At 37.5% G+C, this 8,045-nt stretch overlaps 2 non-coding genes across 2 annotated transcripts; both read right to left on the reverse strand.

Annotated features, from left to right (window-relative positions):
• Positions 1-2,983: 2,983 nt before the first annotated feature.
• TRNAF-GAA lies at positions 2,984-3,055 on the reverse strand. The gene has a single exon. It is a non-coding gene; the product is annotated as a tRNA-Phe (tRNA).
• Positions 3,056-3,450: 395 nt separating this feature from the next.
• On the reverse strand, positions 3,451-3,522 carry TRNAF-GAA. Its single transcript has one exon. It is a non-coding gene; the product is annotated as a tRNA-Phe (tRNA).
• Between the last annotated feature and the right edge of the window lie 4,523 nt (positions 3,523-8,045).

Consider the following 8,045-nt stretch of genomic DNA (forward strand, 5'->3'; position numbering starts at 1 on the left):
AACCTCATACTGACAGTCTTAGGGATTGTCTCATAAATCACATAATTTAGCAACTTGGCCAGAGATAGTTCATACTTTCCTGACCCTCCCTATACAATATATAAAATGTAACCTGTAAGGGAACTGCTTTGAAGTCAGAAGGGCATCATTAGCATAGTGGTGAGTATCCCCGCCTATCACGTGTGGGAAATGGAGATTCCATTCCTGGATGGGGAGGCAACATGCCCTTTTCTGTGCTTTCCTCATGGTTCAAAGAGTAAAGAATCTGCCTGAGACCTGGGTTAAACTCCTGGATCAGAAAGATCCCCTGGAGAGGGGCATGGCAATCCGCTCCAGTATTCTTGCCTGGAGAACCCCATGGACTGTGGAGCCGGGTGGGCTACAGTCTCCGGGGTCATAAAGAGTTGGACATGACTAAGTGACTAACACACTAACCTGTAGAGAACTGCTTTGAAGTCAGAAGGCAGTTATATTATATATCTGTTTGGGTTTGATTCTCAGTTTCTCAATTGGGATTGCCCCTGGAGAAGGAAATGGCAACCCATACTAATATTCTTGCCTGGAAAAATCCCATGGACAGAGAAGCCTGGTGGCCTACTATCAATGGGGTTGCAAAAGTCAGATGACTCACAAGTTAGTGACTAAACCACCTGGGTTTGATCTTCAGTTTCTCTATTAGGATCGTAGACACTCACATGACATATTACATAAAATATTATTTTCTATACACTAACAAACATTAGAAATCATATTAAAATCTACCATATATTTTGCCAGTCATTTGCTAGCTATAGAACTTTTTTCTTTTAAAAAGGTAGTCTCTCTAACAGCATTATGAAATTAGCACACATAACATCGATTGTTTTAGTTCCATGAGTTGTACAGTATTTTATGACATTTAACTAAGAGCAAAAAAGCACATATTGGCATGCTGTACCCTGCATGTTTTATCAGAGGTGAGTTCTTAATTTTTTTAAAATATGCATAAAAATGACGGTATAGTCATTATTTATTTGGGATCAATAATATCTCTAAATTCATGAGATCAAAACAAACATTTGTTTTGGCTTTTTAATCTTTTGTGGCGCTTCCTTTTTATCAATTGTGTTTAGCTCTGTATTTTGTTGTTGTTCACTAAGTCATGTCCTACTCCTTGAGGCCCCATGGACTGCAACATGACAAGCTTCCCTGTCCTTCACTATATTCCAGAGTTTGCTCAAATTTATGTCCATTGAGTCAGTGATGCCATCCAAACATTTTATCCTCTATCACCCTCTTCTCCTTTTGCCTTCAATTTTTCCCAGCATCGGGGTCTTTTCTAATGAGTTGGCTCTCCTCATCAGGTGGCCAAAGTATTGGAGTTTCAGCTTCAGCATTGATCCTTCTGATGAATATTCAGAGTTGATTCCCTTTAGGATTGACTGGTTTTATCTCCTTGCAGTCCAAGAGACTCTCAAGAGTCTTCTCCAACACCACACTTTGAAAGTATCAGTTCTTCAGCCCTCAGCCTTCTTTATGCTCCAACTCTCATATCTGTGCATGATTACTGGAAAAACCATAGCTTTGACTATATGGAGCTCTGTATTTTAAATGTACGTAAGAGTTCTTTTTTGTCTTCTTATTTCCTTATACTTCACTAAATTATATTTATATGAATTTTTAAGAATTGTCAACTAAAATGAACAGTTTGAATATCTAATGATAATAATTTATAGATCCAAATATATCTTTTTAGAAATATATTGTGCTTGAATACAAAAAAATTAGAAAATCATACATAATATACTCAGTGAGTAAATGAAAAAGATAAATGAGAATGGAAATTTTGTATTCTCCACAATAAGTGCCTATATAGCATAAAATTTAAGTAAATATGTTTTCAATTTATGTATGTTATTATTTATCTTCATAGTAATTTTTATTTAATTACTATGAATAAATTAAGATATTCATGCATGCTCAGTTGCTCAGTCATGTCCAACTCTTTGTGACCCCCAAGGACTGTAGCCTACAGGGCTCCTCTATCCATGGGATTTTCCAGACAAGAATACTGGAGTGGGTTACCATTTCCTCCTCCAGGGGATCTTCCCAACCCAGAATTGAACCTACGTCTCCGGCATTTCCTACATTACAGGCACATTCTTTACTTCTGAACCATTGGAGAAGTCAAAAACTAAGATGCAGTTGATAATAAATTACAATGAATTATATCTTTAATTTATTCACTGAATAATGATGAAGAACATTTTTATACTGTCTAAAAAGAGTCTTCAGGAGAAACCATATTGGAAAATTAGTATTATATAAAATTATAAAAGCACAGTGCTAGAACTGTAAGTCTTTAGTTTTTTAATACAGATCAAGTTACCAGACTCAAAGTAGGAGTTTGTTGTTTCCCACCCCCCCACAATATGTTCACCTGAGCCTTCTCAGTAAATTTATCTAATTTGCAAGAAGACTGACATGGATCTCTTTTTGTTATGGGCCTGCCAGCCAGCATGACCTTTTAGTTCTTTCCTTAATTATAAAGAGGGAAAAAAAAATGAAGATGAACATGTTTAGTCAATTCTGAAAATCAATGGGGCATTTGACATCTTCAGTAAGAGAAATAGAATTTCTAATGAGAATGTTTGAATAATATCCATCAAAATGATCTTGGTGGTATGAAAGTTATCACACCTATCGAGCCACAAAGAGGAGTCAAGATTAACACTGAAAAAATAAAATAGACTTAGAAAAATACAGTGACTAGATTGTGAGAGAGAAAGAGTGAATAAAATGGAAACTGATTAAGTAGGATTGTGATTAGACTCTAAAATGACTAAATTGCCAGCTAATATGAACATGTCAACTAATATGAAGTCACTCAGTCCTGTCGGACTCTTTGAGACCCCATGGACAGTAGCCTACCAGGCTCCTCAGTCCATGGACTTTTCCAGACAAGAGTACTGGAGTGGGTTGCCGTTTCCTTCTCCAGGGGATCTTCCCAACCCAGGGATTGAACCCGGGTCTCCTGCATTTCAGGCAGATGCTTTACCATCTGAGCCACTAGGGAATCCAACTAATATGAGGAGAGAAGTAAATAAATTCTAAAATCTGAATTGATTAAACTACAGGTGAAAATGGTTAACTTAGCAAGAAAAGATATTTAAGTAAATAGTCACATCTGAGCAACATAATACTATTTTAGTGGCAAGCAAAATCATAACTATAAAACACCTTTCTAACATTAAATTGGTGGATATTCTAATGATGATTTCTTTTAAAACTTTTATGAAGGAAAATAAAGTTTCTAAAGCTGACACCAATAATAGAAAGTGAAAGTGAAGTCACTCAGTCCTGTCAGACTCTTTGTGACCCCATGGACTGTAGCCTACCAGGCTCCTCAGTCCATGGAATTTTCCAGGTAAGAGTACTGGAGTGGGTTGTCATTTCCTTCTCCAGGGGATCTTCCCAACCCAGGGATTGAACCCGGGTCTCCTGCATTTCAGGCAGATGCTTTACCATCTGAGCCACCAGGGAAGCCAATAATAGTGCTGGCCAAGTGGAATTAGTTTCATCCAAAACTGAGGAAAGGAACCATAGTCTGTATTGCTGTTGACTTTCAAAGTTGGAGTCATAATCATTGCTGCTTTCTCTATAGCACTATTATATCAGAGACTGAGGAAATACACTTGAAATAGTTTTATTATTATCCTAGTAAACTGATATACATTAAAAAATAACTTTTAAAAAGTCATCCATTCACTGTCCTCTCATGCCCTATTTGGGGAACATGAGAATAATCTATTTTAGAGTGAACATTACGGAGGAAATATACATAGAAATTTTATGATACTAGTAGTTAAATTAACTTGACTGCACTATTTCATAAACACCTCCAGGTTTGTGCATGAGACTGAGTTTGTGTGAAGCAGCAGAACAAGGTTCTGTTTTTTTTGTTAATGTAAGATACTTAGTGCTTTCCTGGTGGCTCAGATGGTAAAGCATCCACCTGCAAAGCAGGAGACCCAGGTTCAATCCCTGGGTCGGGAAGATCCCCTGAAGAAGGAAATGGCAACCCACTCCAGTACTCTTGCCTGGAAAAGTCCATGGACTGAGGAGCCTGGTAGGCTACAATCCATGGGGTTGCAAAGAGCCCGACAGGACTGAGTGACTTTACCTTCACTTTCACTTTCACTTTTAAAGATAGAGCACTTCCCATCTCTGCTAACTTTCAAGATGCACCAGCTTTGGCACCTCAGCAATGTTACTCTGTTGTTGAAATTAAGAAAGCCAGGAACACTGACAATGATGACAATGCTAAATTCTGCATTTTGTAAGGTAGGATGTTAGACATGAGCAAAGAAGAGTGGCCTAGCCAAAAAATATTCAAACTGATCTCTAATCCCCATCCCAGACAAGCCCAGTGCAGCACACGGGAGTTTATCGATATGCTACAAAATAACCACAGAGACTTTTCCAACTCCAGCACTTGTGCCCTATGTGAAAGTGGATACAAACTAACCACAGGGACTTCTCCAACTCTGGCACATGCACTCTTGATGCACAGCAGTGTCCTCATGTGACCTTAGACAGCCAAGCACCTATTGCTGCTGCTGCTGCTAAGTCGCTTCAGTTGTGTCCAACTCTGTGCGACCCCATAGATGGCAGCCCACCAGGTTCCCCCGTCCCTGGGATTCTCCAGGTGAGAACACTGGAGTGGGTTGCCATTTCCTTCTCCAATACATGAAAATGAAAGCACCTATTAAGGGTTCATAAATATGTCATACATACATACATCTGATTATAACAGACTCAATTATGGGAACGACATGTGCAAAGAGACTATTGTGTAATTTGCAAACTGTCGATCAAAACTATCAGTCCATGCCCACTTAGATAAATACGCAGAAGCCCTGTCTTGAAAAACCCCTGTTCCCCATCATGTCAGCCCTGGTGCCTTTCTTGGCTTGGCCCATCTTTTTGAGCTGGTCTTTCTGTTCTTACTAGAGTAAGTTTGTTTTTGCCACTGGTAAGATCTCAGATTTTTCTTTGTCTCCTTACCAAGAACCAAGGTCCATGAGGAAGGGTCCTCTGATGGCTCCCTACCCGCTAACAATTTTACGAGGAAATATGTTCTATTTGATAAAAATATACCGTTGGCAATTCATTGGATAATTTATATATTTTAAGCACTAATTATTAGATATAATCATCACTTAAATCCTATTGTTTAGCTTTTTAAAAAAGCTCAGATCTCTAAATTTATGTAGTTTTACATTAAAAATAAGCAAATGAAAAATGCATAGTGCAGAAACCTAAAGTTCTAAAGATATTTAGTATTTCCTTATTACATAAGGTAAAGTAAAGAGATTTACAGTTTAACCATCCTCACAGAGTATTATGAATGTAAGATACCACACAGGAGCTCAGGGGAGGTATTGGGATTAATCACCAGGCAGAGAAAAAGAGAGAGAACCATTGGTGCATGTTTTGTACTCTGGTTTCTGTGGGAAGGGGAGAGGGAGGCAGAATCAACAGGCTTAGGATTGGCTAATTTGAATAACTTAAGCAAACTGTAGGGCATAGGTGTTATCCTTGGAAATACCTGACCCTGTGGCGATTACTATACAGTGTCCCAGGCTGTGAAAGCCCATATGAGAAGTGGTTGTGGGTTTAGGACTTAATCAGCTGCTCAAGTAATAGAACTGACCAGTCTCTACTGAGAGCCTCAAGACTGGCTCAAAATAGAAAAGCAAACAACAAAAAATCCAAAACTGTGTTGTAAAGGTATTTTCAGTCTGCTTGTTCTCCTTCACTTCAGCCATTTCTGTGGTTGTATAGTGGAATCTCAACTAGAGCTTTAACAGGAATTTATCTGATACAAGTATACCTTGGAGACACTGTGGATTCAGTTCCAGATCACCATAATAATGCAAATATTTCAATAAAGTGAGTCATATGAAATTGTGGTTGAGTATATAAAAGTTGTGTTTACACTGCACTATAGTCTTATATTCGATTAAGCGTGCAGTAGCATTGTGTCTTGACTGAGCGACTTCACTTTCACATTTCACTTTCATGCATTGGAGAAGGAAATGGTAATCCACTCCAGTGTTCTTGCCTGGGGAATTCCAGGGATTGGGGAGCCTGGTGGGCTACTGTCTATGAGGTAGCACAGAGTCGAACACCACTGAAGAGACTTAGCAGCAGCAGCAGCATTGTCTCCAAGAAACAAAGTACAAACCTTAATTTAAAAATACTTTATTGCTATAAAACACTAACCATCATCTGAACCTTCAGCAAATAATAGTGAAAACATCACTGATCACTGATCACAGATCACCATAGCAAATATAAGAATGAAAAAGTTTGAAGTATTGCAAGAATTGCTAAAATTTGACAGAAAGTAAAAAAAAAAAAAATTGCTGTTGAAAAAAATGCTAATAGAAAATCTTGCTGACATAGGGTTGCCATAAGTATTCAATTTGTAAAAAAAAAAAATATCTGTGAGGTGCAATAAATTATTTATGCCTATAATAATAATGCTGAACATACTTTCATTTTTATATTGGCCATTTTTATACTTACATTCATGAATTAACTGCTCAGAACATTTGTCCAATTTTATTTGGTGTTTCTTCTTATGATACATTTTAAGACAGCATAAAACAACAAAGTAGAATGGATATAGGAAAAAACAATTGAACCAAACCACATAAACAAAGTGTTTGACATTTTTCACTAAATTCATCTAAACATTCAGTGAAATTTCAATAGGAATTTCAACCTTGTCAAATAGGATAAAATGGGCTGTAAAAGTTACATGAAAATATATACAGACAATAATGAGAAAAATACTACTGAATACAGCGATCAAAGTTAAAAGACTTTTTAGCTATAAGCTATAAACATTTATTACAAGTTATAGTCAGTTTGGGGCTTCCCCTGGTGGCTCAAACAATCAAGAATCTGCCTGAAATGAGGGAGATCTGGGTTTGATCCCTGGGTCAGGGAGATTCCCCACAGAAGGGAATGGCAGCCCACTCCAGTATTCTTGCTTTGAGAATTCGAAGGACAGAGGAGCCTGATGGACTACAGTCCATGAGATCACAAAGAGTCAGACACGACTGAGTGGCTAACACCCCCACAACAGTAACTTTTAAAATTGTGGTGTTGGTGCAAGAAGAGATAAAACAAGGGAGGAAAAAATAGAGTCTACAAAATACTCCTACATATTTAACTATGTGATTTACCACAAAGTTATTACTTTCATAAAACAGGAGACACGTTTTCAATGCATGATGCCAGAATAATTACATATCTATATGGAAAAAAAGTGAATTTTGACTTTTACCTTAAAGAATAACAGTCAATTCTAGATGTATTACAATAAAGAGAATATCTTCACTGTCTTACATTGTACATTCAACCACAAAGTTAAATGTATCTGCGGATATGGATATATATTTATAAGTATATAAATATAAAATTATGGATTTTGCTGTTGTTTAGTCAGTAGGTCATGTCAGATTCTTTTGGGACCCCATGTACTGTAATCTGCCAGGTTTCTCTCTCCATGGGATTTCCCAGGCAACAATACTGGAATGGGTTACTATTTTCTTTGCCAGGGGATCTTCCTGACCCAAGGATTGAAAACCTGTGTCCCTAACACTGGCAGGCAGATTCTTTATAACTGAGCCACCAGGCAAGCCCTGCAACCGTGGATACTTTATATACATGTACATATGTATGTTATATGTATATATGCATATGTTAAACTATGGCTATGGATAACATATAGATCTGTATCTCCATATGATACACACACACATAGTTTCAAAATTACTGGATCCAAAGTATACTAAAAATGCCTGTGATAAGGTCTTTAAAACTAGTAATTAGAAAAGTATTTTTAAATGGAGGATGTGCAAGTTAAACAATTTATAGGTAAAATGTGTGAATAGATTATGCTCTGAACAAAGAAACTTTGCTGCTGCTGCTGCTGCTGAGTCGCTTCAGTGGTGTCTGACTCTGTGCGACCCCAGAGATGGCAGCCTACC

Source organism: Oryx dammah, unplaced genomic scaffold (genome assembly GCF_014754425.2).
Source record: "Oryx dammah isolate SB20612 unplaced genomic scaffold, SCBI_Odam_1.1 HiC_scaffold_2, whole genome shotgun sequence".
Classification (NCBI taxonomy): domain Eukaryota; kingdom Metazoa; phylum Chordata; class Mammalia; order Artiodactyla; family Bovidae; genus Oryx; species Oryx dammah.